The following is a 15532-nucleotide window of genomic DNA, read 5'->3' on the forward strand; positions in this document are numbered from 1 at the left end:
CGACCCCCGCCACAGGATTTTGAGACTGCTGGTGAGTGGAACACAGCTTCTACTCCAATCTTTAAACAGTGACGACAACAACTAACCCCAGAGATTACCAGATGGCGAAAGGTAAAAGTAATAATCTTACTAACAGAAACCAAGACCACTCACCATCATCAGAACCCAGCACTCCCACTTCGCCCAGTCCAGGGCACCCCAACACACCCGAAAAGCTAGACATGGATCTAAAAGCATATCTCCTGATGATGGTAGAGGACTTCAAGAAGGACTTTAATAACACACTTAAAGAAATACATAGGAACACTGGTAAACAGGTAGAAGACATTAAAGAGGAAGCACAAAAATCCCTTAAAGAATTGCAGGAGAACACCGCTAAAGAGTTACAAATCCTTAAAGAAAAACAGGATAACATAATCAAACAGGTAGAAGTCCTTAAAGAAAAACAGGAAAACACATCCAAACAGATGATGGAAATGAACAAAACCATACTAGACCTAAAAAGGGAAGTAGGCACAATAAAGAAAACCCAAAATGAGGCAACACTGGAGATAGAAACCCTAGGAAAGAAATCTGGAACCATAGATACGAGCATCAGCAACAGAATACAAGAGATGGAAGAGAGAATCTCAGGTGCAGAAGATTCCATAGAGAACATCGGCACAACAATCAAGGAAAATGTAAAATGCAAAAAGATCCTAACTCAAAACATCCAAGAAATACAGGACACAATGAGAAGACCAAACCTACGGATAATAGGAGTGGATGAGAATGAAGATTTTCAACTCAAAGGACCAGCAAACATCTTCAACAAAATTATAGAAGAAAACTTCCCAAATCTAAAGAAAGAGATGCCCATGAACATACAAGAAGCCCACAGAACTCCAAATAGACTGGACCAGAAAAGAAATACCTCCCGACACATAATAATCAGAACAACAAATGCTCTAAATAAAGATAGAATACTAAAAGCAGTAAGAGAAAAAGGCCAAGTAACATATAAAGGCAAGCCTATCAGAATTACACCAGATTTTTCACCAGAGACTATGAAAGCCAGAAGATCCTGGACGGATGTTATATAGACACTAAAAGAACACAAATTCCAGCCCAGGCTACTATACCCAGCCAAACTCTCAATTAACATAGATGGAGAAACCAAAGTATTCCACAACAAAACCAAATTCACACATTATCTCTCCACGAATCCAGCCCTTCAAAGGATAATAACAGAAAAAAACCAATACAAGGACAGGAACCATGCCCTAGAAACAACAAGAAGGTAATCCCTCAACAAACCTAAAAGAAGACAGCCACAAGAACAGAATGCCAACTTTAACAACAAAAATAACAGGAAACAACAATTACTTTTCCTTAATATCTCTTAATATCAATGGACTCAACTCCCCGATAAAAAGACATAGACTAACAAACTGGCTACACAAACAAGACCCAACATTTTGCTGCTTACAGGAAACTCATCTCAGAGAAAAAGATAGACACTACCTCAGAATGAAAGGCTGGAAAACAATTTTCCAAGCAAATGGTATGAAGAAACAAGCTGGAGTAGCCATTCTAATATCTGATAAGATTGACTTCCAACCCAAAGTCATCAAAAAAGACAGGGAGGGGCACTTCATACTCATCAAAGGTAAAGTCCTCCAAGAGGAACTATCAATCCTGAATATCTATGCTCCAAATACAAAGGCAGCCACATTCATTAAAGAAACTTTAGTAAATCTCAAAGCACACATTGCACCTCATACAATAATAGTGGGAGACTTCAACACACCACTTTCACCAATGGACAGATCATGGAAACAGAAACTAAACAGGGACACAGTGAAACTAACAGAAGTTATGAATCAAATGGATCTGGCAGATATCTACAGAACATTCTATCCTAAAACAAAAGGATATACCTTCTTCTCAGCACCTCATGGTACCTTCTCCAAAATTGACCACATAATTTGTCACAAAACAGGCCTCAACAGATACAAAAATATTGAAATTGTCCCATGCATCCTATCAGATCACCATGGACTAAGGCTGATCTTCAATAACAAAATAAATAATAGAAAGCCAACCTTCACGTGGAAACTGAACAACACTCTTCTCAATGATACCTTGGTCAAGGAAGGAATAAAGAAAGAAATTAAGGACTTTTTAGAGTTCAATGAAAATGAAGCCACAACATACCCAAACTTATGGGATGCAATGAAAGCATTTCTAAGAGGAAAACTCATAGCTCTGAGTGCCTCCAAAAGGAAACTAGAAAGAGCACACATTAGCAGCTTGACAACATACCTAAAAGCACTAGAACAAAAGGAAGCAAATTCACCCAAGAGGAGTAGACGGCAGGAAATAATCAAACTCAGGGGCGAAATCAACCAAGTGGAAACAAGAAGAACTATTCAAAGAATCAACCAATCAAGGAGCTGGTTCTTTGAGAAAATCAACAAGATAGATAAACCCTTAGCCAGACTCACTAGAGGGCACAGGGAAAGCATCCTAATTAACAAAATCAGAAATGAAAAAGGAGACATAACAACAGATCCTGAAGACATCCAAAACACCATCAGATCCTTCTACCAAAGGCTATACTCAACAAAACTGGAGAACCTGGATGAAATGGAGAAGTTCCTAGACAGATACCAGGTACCAAAGGTGAATCAAGATCAGGTTAATGATCTAAACAGCCCTATATCCCCCAAAGAAATAGAAGCAGTCATTAATAGTCTCCCAACTAAAAAAAGCCCAGGACCAGATGGGTTTAGTGCAGAGTTCTATCAGACCTTCAAAGAAGATCTAATCCCAGTTCTTCACAAACTAATCCACAAAATAGAAACAGAAGGTACTCTACCCAACTCATTCTATGAAGCCACAATTACTCTGATACCTAAACCACAAAAAGACCCAACAAAGATAGAAAACTTCAGACCAATATCCCTTATGAATATTGATGCAAAAATCCTCAATAAAGTTCTTGCTAACCGAATCCAAGAACACATCAAAACAATCATCCATCCTGACCAAGTAGGTTTCATCCCAGGGATGCAGGGATGGTACAATATACGGAAATCCATCAACGTAATTCATTATATAAACAAACTCAAAGACAAAAACCACGTGGTTATCTCGTTAGATGCGGAAAAAGCATTTGACAAGATCCAACACCCATTCATGATAAAAGTCTTGGAAAGATCAGGAATTCAAGGCCCATACCTAAACATGATAAAAGCAATCTACAGCAAACCAGTAGCCAACATCAAAGTAAATGGTGAGAAGCTTGAAGCAATCCCTCTAAAATCAGGGACTAGACAAGGCTGTCCACTTTCTCCATACCTATTCAACATTGTACTTGAAGTCCTAGCCAGAGCAATTCGACAACAAAAGGAGATCAAAGGGATACAAATTGGAAAAGATGAAGTCAAAATATCACTCTTTGCAGATGATATGATAGTATATATAAGTGACCCTAAAAATTCCACCAGAGAACTCCTAAACCTGATAAACAGCTTCGGTGAAGTAGCTGGATATAAAATTAACTCAAACAAATCAATGGCTTTTCTCTACACAAAGAATAAACAGGCTGAGAAAGAAATTAGGGAAACAACACCCTTCTCAATAGTCACAAATAATATAAAATATCTTGGCGTGACTCTAACTAAGGAAGTGAAAGATCTGTATAATAAAAACTTCAAGTCTCTGAAGAAAGAAATTATAGAAGATCTCAGAAGATGGAAAGATCTCCCATGCTCATGGATTGGCAGGATCAACATTGTAAAAATGGCTATCTTGCCAAAAGCAATCTACAGATTCAATGCAATCCCCATCAAAATTCCAACTCAATTCTTCAACGAATTAGAAAGTGCAATCTGCAAATTCATCTGGAATAACAAAAAACCTAGGATAGCAAAAACTCTTCTCAAGGATAAAAGAACCTCTGGTGGAATCACCATGCCGGACCTAAAGCTTTACTACAGAGCAATTGTGATAAAAACTGCATGGTACTGGTATAGTGACAGACAAGTAGACCAATGGAATAGAATTGAAGACCCAGAAATGAACCCACACACCTACGGTCACTTGATCTTCGACAAGGGAGCTAAAAACATCCAGTGGAAGAAAGACAGCATTTTCAACAAATGGTGCTGGCACAACTGGTTGTTAACATGTAGAAGAATGCGAATCGATCCATTCCTATCTCCTTGTACTAAGGTCAAGTCTAAGTGGATCAAGGAACTTCACATAAAACCAGAGACACTGAAACTTATAGAGGAGAAAGTGGGGAAAAGCCTTGAAGATATGGGCACAGGGGAAAAATTCTTGAATAGAACAGCAATGGCTTGTGCTGTAAGATTGAGAATTGACAAGTGGGACCTCATGAAACTGCAAAGCTTCTGCAAGGCAAAAGACACCATCAATAAGACAAAAAAACCACCAACAGATTGGGAAAGGATCTTCACCTATCCTAAATCAGATAAGGGACTAATATCCAATATATATAAAGAACTCAAGAAGGTGGACTCCAGAAAGTCAAATAACCCCATTAAAAAATGGGGCTCAGAACTGAACAAAGAATTCTCACCTGAGGAATACCGAATGGTAGAGAAGCACCTGAAAAAATGTTCAACATCCTTAATCATCAGGGAAATGCAAATCAAAACAACCCTGAGATTCCACCTCACACCAGTCAGAATGGCTAAGATCAAAAATTCAGGTGACAGCAGATGCTGGCGAGGATGTGGAGAAAGAGGAACACTCCTCCATTGTTGGTGGGATTGCAAGCTTGTACAACCACTCTGGAAATCAGTTTGGCGGTTCCTCAGAAAATTGGACATAGTACTACCGGAGGATCCAGCAATACCTCTCCTGGGCATATATCCAGAAGATGTCCCAACCGGTAAAAAGGACACATGCTCCACTATGTTCATAGCAGCCCTATTTATAATAGCCAGAAGCTGGAAAGAACCCAGATGTCCCTCAACAGAGGAATGGATACAGAAATTATGGTACATTTACACAATGGAGTACTACTCATCTATTAAAAAGAATGAATTTATGAAATTCCTAGCCAAATGGATGGACCTGGAGGGCATCATCTTGAGTGAGGTAACACAATCACAAAAGAACTCACACAATATGTATTCACTGATAAGTGGATATTAGCCCAAAACTTAGGATACCCAAGATATAAGATACAATTTGCTAAACGCATGAAACTCAAGAAGAATGAAAACCAAAGTGTGGACACTGTGCCCCTTCTTAGAATTGGGAACAAAACACCCAGGGAAGGAGTTACAGAGAGAAAGTTCGTAGCTGTGATGAAAGGATGGACCATTTAGAGACTGCCGTATCCAGGGATCCATCCCATAATCAGCTTCTAAACGCTGACACCATTGCATACACTAGCAAGATTTTGCTGAAAGGACCCAAATATAGCTGTCTCTTGTGAGACGATGCCGGGGCCTAGCAAACACAGGAGTGGATGCTCACAGTCAGCTATTGGATGTATCACAGGGCTCCCAGTGGAGAAGCTAGAGAAAGTACCCAAGGAGCTAAAGGGATCTGCAACCCTATTGTTGGAACAACATGATGAACTAACCAGTACCCCGGAGCTCTTGTCTCTAGCTGCATATGTATCGAAAGATGGCCTAGTCGGCCATCACTGGAAAGAGAGGCCCATTGGACTTGCAAACTTTATATGCCCCAATATAGGGGAATGCCAGGGCCAAAAGAATGGGAATGGGTGGGTAGGGAATTGGGGGGGCGCTATGGGGGACTTTTGGGATAGCATTGGAAATGTAATTGAGGAAAATATGTAATAAAAATATTAAAAATTAAAAAAAATAAAAATGAGCATATCCTTCACCCTCAGTTTCCTCGAGCCCCTCTTGTAATCCTAGCTTCCCATCCCCCACCATCCCCAGAGGGAAGAGGCTATTGTGTGATGTCATCCCTTCATCACTACACGTTATGTTCCTCTAAATTTTATGCAAATAGGATCACATTGTATGTATTCCTGTATGCGATTATTTACATGTAGGGTAGCACTTCATTTCTAGAGTTTAAGAGAATATTATACACGCATGCATCAATGTTCAGTGTGTGTGTGTGTGTGTGTGTGTATGTGTGTGTAAGTCATTCCAGCAAGACTTGTTAGGAAGGTTGTCCCATTTCCAATTAAGTTGTCTTTACACTAAAGAAAAAAATGGATTGTTAAGTTATAACTGGTTTTATTTTTAGCTATTCTATCCTTTTGCATTGGTTATTTGTCTCTATATTGGTACTCACCTGTGTGGGTGTTGTAGCAATGATTGTCTGTCTGTATACTGGTAGTAACCCGTGTGAGCGCTGTAGCTGTGTGCACTCTGACATTCGCCAGCACCAGGTCTCCAAATGCTTTACTTGTCAAAGCTGGTTTGGGGTTATTCTAGGTCTGTTGCTGTTTCCATCTAAACCTTAGATTTACCAAAAGGAAGATGAAAAAAAGAATCTTCCACTGCCTTCTGGGGATTTTGATTGGGGTTTCATTGAGTTTATAGGTCCACTTGGGGAGAATTGGTAGTCATCTCCCATCCAGTGGGCACAATGTGTCTCTGTCTGATTAGACCTTTCATTTTCATAATCACTCTTTTGTATTTTTCGAAACAGGTTTTGCACATGGTGCCATGTTTATCACTGCGCCTTTTGCATGTTGGTGCTGTCCTGAGGAGATGATACCATTCTTTAAATTTCCACTCCAGTAGCTTGTCTCTAGGACCTAAAATTACAGTTGAGGTTTGTATATTGATCGCATCCTGTAAAGCCGTCCCATCTCTCTTATTTATTCTAGGACCTTTTCCATGGATCCAATTGCATTTTCTAAATAGACAATGATGTCGGCTGCGAAGTAAGCATGCACCGTAACGTAAAGTAAGTGTGATATACTGTCCTCACCCCAGCTGGGGGGTCGTCATGGTGTTTCTTACTATACTTCCTGAAATGTTCAAAACAATATTGAATAAAAGCGTTCATCACGGATACCCTTGACTCTGTGAGTTTTAAGAAAAGCATTCAGTCGCTTTGCTATTCAGTATGCCAGGTCAGAAGGTAGAGATTCTTAGCTAGTAAGTGCAGGCGTGTTTGCTTGTAGATGCTCTGGAGTAAGTCACAGAAGCTCTGCTCTAGTCTTAAGTGTATCGATAGGGTTTTTCTTTTGGCAATTCTCCGCTTTATTTTACTTACTGTTACTTATGTGTGTGTGATGGGGGCAGTGCATGCCACAGCCTGAGTGTGGAGTTCAGAGGACAAGATCCGTCCAGGGAGCTATCTGGGAATGGAACTCGGGTTGTCAAGTGTACACCTTTAACACCTTAAAGCAAGGGGCTTTAAGGGTTAACCATCTTGCTAGCTTGATACAATTGTTTTTCCTTCATCTGGAATGATTTTTTTTTTTTTTTGTCAAATGTGTTTTCTGTATCTACCTGGATCATAAGCTACTACTTTGCATTCTGTCCTGAAATTTGGATACTAAATATTCCCCATCAAAGGCTCATGTATAAACGCTTCTTAGGTAGTGGAGCCTCTAGGACAGTGGTTCTCAGCCTTTCTAATGCCACAACTCTTTAACCCTTTAATATAGTTCCTCAAGTTGTGGCGACTCCCAAACATAAAGTTATTTTGTTGCTACTTCAAAACTGCAGTTTTGTTACTGTTGTGAATCATAATGTAAATATGGAATATGCAGGATATCTGACATGTGATCCCTGTGGGGGTCATGCCCAACTGGTTGAAACCGGTGGCTCTGAGAGCTGGGGTCTAGCAGAAGACCTTTAAGTTACTGGAATATTCCCTTAATGAGGATTATAGAACCCCAGTCTCTTCTTTGCTCTGGAGATGGGTTGAGCAGCTTTGGCCTGACACATGCTTGTCCTATAATGTGCTGCCTAGCCACCTGTCCATCCCAACCAAAGCAAGCAGAGCCGTCCATCACAGCCAAAGTCTCTGCACCTGGAGTACAAAACTAACCTTTCTAAGTCCAGTATTTCAGGTATTTATTACCATCATGGGACGCACACTAACACAGGCTGTTAACATGTTGACTCTGTGATTTTTAATGTTAAAACAGCTTGCAATCCTAAGGTAAATAACCCTTGGTTAGGATGTTTGCCCTAAATATTGTTGAATTCAATCTGTTTAAATTTTATTGACAGTTTCTAAATTTTATTCATAGAGGATATGTCTCTCTAGTTTTCTTGTAATACCTTGTCTGGTATTAGGACAATCCACTTTATAGATTGTGCTAGAAAGAATTCTGCTCATTGGAATAATATGCAAAGTCGTTATAATTTTTTTAAATCATAAAATTTACCAGCGATGCCATCTGGGCTTAGATTTTTTTTTTTATGAAACATGTTTCAAATACAGATTTAATTACCTTAATAGATATATGTCTGTTAAAATTATCATTTTCTTTAGCTTTTGCTCCAAGGTTTCAAAGTTCTGTTGTTAGGCATCTAGTGGTTTTGGAGGAAGTTGGTTATACCTGCTGATGCGTAAATTTTTTATCATTGTGAAATTACCTTGGTAATATTTTTGGTCTGAAGTCTACCTTGTCTAAAATTAATGTGGTTAGGCTTTTTTAATTGGGATTTTTTTTATAGCATGGTACACATTTTGATCATGTATTTATTAAAAGAAATAATTAAAAGTAGGCTTATGTAACCAGAAATAGAAGAGTCTTTTTACTCAGTCTGACAATCATCATGTCTTAGTTGCTGTGTTTGGAGCATTTATACTTAAATGTCATTATTGATTTTTCCATGTAAATCCATCGTCCACTGTTGTCTGTTAATCCCATAGCTTCTGGTTCACTTCTCTTCTTTTTCTGCCTTCCTCACATTCCCATGATTTACTTTTATCCACGTGTTCATTTATATCTATAACTCTTTTCCTCGAAATAATTGCTTTCAGATTTACAACATAAATCTTTAGGAACTTATAGTGTCCTTTCAAATAAAAGTATATTACTTGATGTGCAGTACAGAAACTTCATAATGATACATTTTTGTTTCTTCCTTCCTGACCTTTGTGCTAATGTAGTTATACATTTTAAGTTGTAAATCCCATCTTACATTGTTATTGTTTTATATACCTACTAATTATATTTTAAAATATAGATATGTTGAGGCAGTGAGATGGCTCAGTAGGTAAATGTGCCTGCTGCCCAGCCTGATGAGCTGAGTTCGATATCTGTTATTCACTGTTCTATCTGTGGAAGGAGAGAACTGACTCCTACGACTTGTCCACTGTGACCTCCACATACATGCTATGGTAGCCACACTAAATAAATAAGCGAATAAATAAATAAATAAATAATAAATGCAAATGAATACAGGAGATGTAGGTGTAAACTTAATTTATAGCTCTCCTGTTACTACAGTGGCTTTGCCTAGGGCTATATTTCTACCTGGTATCATTTTCATTGCTTCAAGTACCTTCTATAATGTTTCTTAGAACGAGTCCATTCCCAGCTAGTGTGTGTGTGTGTGTGTGTGTGTGTGTGTGTGTGTATGTGTGCATTTGAGCATTGCATATGTGTTCATGCATGTGCACATGTGTGTGCCCTGTGAGTCTGTGGATAGAAGCTTGAGGTCTATTGCTCCCCACCTTATCTTTTGAAACGGTCTCTCACCAAGTCTGGAGATTGCTGATTTGGTGGGTCCAGCTGCCAGGCAAGCCCCTGGAATCCTGTCTCTGATTCCTCAGTGCTGAGGAAACAGATGCAGGAAGACATCCCCATACTTTCTGGATGCTCAGGCTACAGACTCGGATCCTCAGGCTTACCTGACAAGCACTTTACTGACTGTGCAATCTCTCCAGTGCTTCCCCAATTTTTCTATAACTGTAGTGGTTAGAATAGGAATGGCCCCCTAGATGCATGTGTTTGAATGCCTGGCCCACAGAGAGGGGAACTATTAGGAGGTACGGGCTTGTTGGAGGAAGTGTGTCGCTGTAAAGGCTGACTTGAAGTCTCCTGTGCTCAAGCTGTGCCCACTGTGGCGCACAGTCTCCTTCTGCTACTTGTAGATAAAGATGTAAAATTCTCGGTTCCTCCAGCACCATGTCTGCCTGTACACTGCCATGCTTCTGCCATGATGATAAACCTCTGAAACTGTAAGCCAGCCCCAAATTAAATGTTTTCCTTTATAAGAGTTGCTGTGGTCATGGTGTCTCTTCACAGAAATAAACCTCAACTAAGACAATGACTGAACATGTCATTATTTCATGCTTGCTTTTAGAAGACATTTTATGGTGTAGAAAACTGTAGGTTGAACATTTTTTATTAGTGACATTGCCTATCTTTCTGCCCACATTATTTTTATGAAAAATCTGTTATCATCCTTATGTTTGTTATTCTGAATAACTTTTTCTTTTTTGTCTGCTTTTAGAACGTTTGTCTTTACTGGTATAAACAACTAAACTATTGTATCTTGATATACTTTTTTCATAGCTCTTGTATTTCAGAATTGCTGAGCCTCATGCATTTGTGAATATATCAGTTTGAAGATATTCTAAATTAAGGGTAGATATTTTCTGGTTGTTATAGTTTCAATTTTACTTTTTCTTATATTCTACCACTCTTCCTCTGGTGGCCACACACACACATACACACACACACCACACATCACATACATCAAACACATCACATAGCTCTCACACACAACACACATCTCACACACACACCACATACATCACACACACATCCCAACACATCCCACACACTTCCCACACACACATCACACACACCGCAAACACACTACACACATATCACATACACATCACACACACATCATATACACATTATGCACACACATCTCACACATCACACATCTCACACATCACACATATCATACATATCACACATATCACACACACCACATAATCAGATACATATCACACATATACACATCACACACATTACTCATCACACACACTTTGCATACACACCACACACCACACACACACCTCACACATCACACATACATTACATACACATCACATACACCACACATATCACACACACACATCACACACACATTGCATACACATCACATAACACACACACACACACACATCATACACATCCCACACACTTCCTACACAGTTACCCCACAGTACTCTCTACTTTTTTTTCATTCTTTTTTTCCCTTGGATGTAATTATTTCTAGAAAACTTCCATGGCCCTGTGTCCATGTATTTAAATTCCCTGTTTTTACAAAGAAAAGAGATTAATCAGCAGTTAACTGGATCTTTTCCCAAGTGATTTTCATTTTAAACATGGCACGCTTTCCACCGCTAAAAGTTTAGCTTTGTTCTTTTTACATCTTACATTCTATACCCTAGCTTTCTAAACAGACAGCTCAACTTTCTTCTTCTTCTACTCTGGTAGTTCACATCAGTAGAGTTCCCAGTCAGTTTTGATTTCCTCGCCCCCTTGATGCCTGTTGCCTGGCTTCACTGTGGATCTGGTAATCTCTGGTTGGCTACCAGGTGCTGAGGGTTCTATACTGTGTGGTAGACATTTTTGTATTTCTCTAAATGTTGGTGAACTTTGCTTTTGGAAACACTTTGATCCTATTGCGTCTTGCCTTTGATATCTGCTAGGCAAGTCAAGATCCACATGTGTTCTAGGCCTAATTATTTCCTACTACAGTGTTAAGACCTTCCTGAGTGCCCTGAAATCTGAGCTGCTCCAGTCTGCAGGTGGGGCAGCTCTGTTCCTGTCTGCTCTGACGGCTGCTACTATTTGTGTTCATCCTTTCTGGGCAGGTCTTCCTTTGGCCATGATCTGAGCTTAGATGCCTTTTGCTCTCTCTCCCCTGCTCTCCCTTCTCCTTTCTCCTGGTGTTCTGTCCTGTGAACCTTAAAAGCTTCTGGACTCAGATCTGTTTCTTCAGCTCAGGGGGAATGTAAGGCTCGGTTCAGCCCCACCCACCAAGCCTAGCACCTGAGCAACCATATGGCACACCTTGCTAGTTTCTTACTCTCAGATACCGGTCTGTGTCCTCATGACAAGCGTCTTGAAATTTGTCGCTTCGTTTAAGTTGATCAATGTCTCCATTGCTCCAGATGGGAGAATAAACTCATCTTATCTGGAAGCAAAATGTGCCTTTTATTAATTAATTTTTAAGAAGCATTTTAAAAGCATTTTCTTATTTTTCCATCATGTATGCCTGGCAGATGAAGGTTTTTCTTAAACACTCTTTTTAAAAATACTTGTATTAGTCCTTGAAAATGTCATACATGCATACAAGTCTTTTGATAGAGTTGACTATGAGAACTTCCCCAAACTCTTCCTAGATCCAGCTCCACCCTCCTCCTCACTTTATTCTCTCCCCTCCCCTCCCCTCCCCTCTCCTCTCCTCTCCTCCCCTCCCCTCCCCTCTCCTCTCCTCCCCTCCCCTCCCCTCCCCTCCCCTCCCCTCCCCTCCCCTCCCCTCTCCTCTCCTCTCCTCTCCTCTCCTCTCCTCTCCTCCCCTCCCCTCCCCTCCCCTCCCCTCCCCTCCCCTCCCCTCCCCTCCCCTCCCCTCCTCTCTCTCTCTCTCTCTCTCTCTCTGTAAGTTCAATCTGTGCTGCCTATATACTAATGAGTGTGGCAATCCACTGGAAACCCGACCTTCCATGGGCTATTCCTTAAAGAAAACTGACTCTTCCTCTCATAGCAGCTACTAACTGACAATATCACCTCAGCTTGCAGTTGGGGGCTCATGAGCCCCTCCCAGATCCATGTGGCTTCTTGATTGGCTTGATCTTGTGCAGGTATCCCAGGCAACCACGACTATGTGACGTCATGAGTAGAGAGGTCCTGTCATGTCCACCCTGTTTCACTCCTGCCTTCTCTGAGCTCACTCTTGTAATTTTTCCTACCTCTCTTCCAAGATGTTCCCTGAGCATTGGCGGGTGGGGGATGCATGATATAGATTTCCATATGGCTGAACAGTCCACACTTAGTCTCTGTACTTCTCTCAGTCAAGAGCTTCTTTATTAATCACGATCCACCGCACAAAGACATTTCTATGATGACGTTTGAGACCTGCTTTAATCTATGCATATAGAGATAGAGGGCAGCTTGTTACTGCATCCATTTAGGAAAAGAACAGAGATAGGTTTGCCCCTAGGGCTACAAACTCCTTAGCCATGGGTTCTCAGATCCCATGCCTCAGACCAGTAAGAAATCAGAGCTATGTATCCATAATATTAGAGCTACTGTGGTCGGTACCCATGTACATATCTTGGCAGGACAGTCATTATTGTAGCTCATAGAATTCCAACTGGATAACACTATTGATGACTTTTTCCCCCAGCAGCCTAAAAGGCATCTTTTGGGTAGCCATGGGGTTGCGCAGGTGGGGGTGGGGGGACCTTTCTGGTCAGTACCAACTTGATTTTTATCCCATGATCAAAGTGCGTAGTGTTTTTAGTAGTAGGGTCTTAGAGACTTTTTTCTTTAGATTCCTACTTCTTGGATGAGGAAACCAAGCCCTAGAAAAAGGACACGAATGTTTCAATGTCACGGGAAGAGCCCATAGTAAGAGGTAGAAGTAAGATATTTTGAGGTTTTTATGTACTTGACAATAACTTGCCACTCACGCATTAACTTCGGTGTACTTTATTTCCACAGTCCAAGTAAGAGGAAGGTCAAGGAGGGGGGCACCTTTCTGAAGCCCACACTTAAATTGGTTGTACTACATATACCACACAGCTAAAACCGAGTTTTGCCTACAGCTGAAGTCTAAACCAGAACATAGAGCCATAGAATGTTCTACAGTTCACTCTCCCAATCTGCCTGGCTCATAGTAAGTGTTGTTTTCAGTGTGTGTGTGTGTGTGTGTGTGTGTGTAAAATATGGTATGGTATATTCATGTGTGTGCACATGTGTGTGCATGCAGAAGCCAGTGGACATTGGGTATCATCTTCTCTCTCGCTCTCTGTCTTATTCCTCTGAGGCAAGCTTCTCAATGAATCTGAAATTCACCACCTTGGTTAGATTGGTTGGCCAGCAAACTCATGGGTTCCAGAGCTGAGGTTACAGGCACACATGGCCTTGCCTGTCTTTTATGCGAGTGCTAGGGATATGAACCCATGCCTTCACATTTATATAGTGTCTTCGTTCGGTTTTTGTTGCTGTCATAAAGACCAAGACTAACAGTAACTTGGAGAGAAAGGGTTTATTTCAGCATACGTCTTACAGTCTGTCATGAAGGGGAGTCAAGCTAGGAACTCAGGGCAGATTAGTGAAGGCAAGAACTGAAGCAGAGACCACGGAGAAACACTGCTGACTGGGTTGTTCCCCTTGATTCTCTCAGCCTGTCTTCTTCTCTAGGATGACTGGGCTAGGGGTAGTACCACCACAGTGATATGACGCTAGCATGTCAATTATTCATTAAGAAAATGCCCCACAGACTTGCCTACTAGCTAATCCGATGGAGACATTTTCTCTGTTGAGGTTTCTCCTCAACAATGTCAAATTGACAATAAACTTAGCACACTCAATGTCAACTTTACCCACTGAACCATCTTCTCGGTCCCTCAATTGCTTTTAAAGTTTTACTTTTTTTTTCCTTCATAAGATTTTCACTTTAATGAACATTTTATGTATCAGCAGTAATGTTAAGCTCTGAATTAAAATGTGAATAAAGACACATATGTCGTCTCTCCCTCCAAAATTCTAAATTCCTCCCCTAACATGAAAATTAGAAAGGAATATGAATAAATGTTACTCATTCTTCCATGGGCTACAATAGGCTGTGGATATTTTCAGATACCTTGTTCTTGAGCCTACATCAAGGTTTAATTCAAGCAGGCCACAAGAAAAAAAGCTTAAGGGGGCCAATTCAGAGATTGTCTCCATAGAAAAATTATACAGAGAAACAATGTGATTAGATAATCACCGTTACACTTCTGCAAAACCAGGATTGTTTCAAAATCATTAGCCCCTCCCGCTGGCAGTCAGCTGGGCGGGCGGGTAGCTGGGTGCTTCCCAGAAGAGGTCTTAATCTTATTAAAGTTTATCAGAAAATTGCTTACGCATTTATCAACACTAATCTCTTCCCAGAAGGAAGTTGGGGATTACATCATGCAGAGATGCAGCAAGCTCCAGGTTTGGGACTGTTGCCGTATCAGCCAGCCATGTGTTCAAACCAGAGAGGAGCAGAGAAGAGGCTGCAGACAGCAACAACATAACTAACACAGCATGTTTGTTATAGAGCAGGCACCATGCCTTTTGCTGACAGCTATTAACTCTCTTGATTTTCACATAGTTCTAGAAAGTAGGGGTTTTACTAGCCCCCCTTCACAGAGAAGAATTTTCCTTTCTGTGGCTGTGACAAATGTCACAATCAAAATGCCACTTAAGAGAGGAGAGAATTTATTGGGTTTATACTTCCAGGTCACAGTTCATCTCCGAAGGAAGTCAATGCAAGCCAACATAGCGTTGCCAAGGAATTCACTTCACAGCCAAGAAGTTTGTAGCAAGAACCATAAGAGG

The 15532-nt window shown here is 40.6% G+C and overlaps 1 protein-coding gene across 1 annotated transcript in view; it reads left to right on the top strand.

Annotated features, from left to right (window-relative positions):
* Zbtb7c (zinc finger and BTB domain containing 7C) overlaps positions 1-15532 on the top strand; it is a 328048-nt gene that overhangs the window by 134968 nt on the left and 177548 nt on the right. Inside the window, exon 3 of the mRNA XM_085833529.1 lies at positions 6836-6915. The gene's annotated coding sequence lies outside the window, so the exon portion shown is untranslated. The remainder of the gene's footprint in view (positions 1-6835; positions 6916-15532) is intronic.

The sequence above is a fragment of the Mus caroli genome, unplaced genomic scaffold (genome assembly GCF_978045245.1).
Source record: "Mus caroli unplaced genomic scaffold, Mus_caroli_1 scaffold_19, whole genome shotgun sequence".
Taxonomy (NCBI): Eukaryota; Metazoa; Chordata; class Mammalia; order Rodentia; family Muridae; genus Mus; species Mus caroli.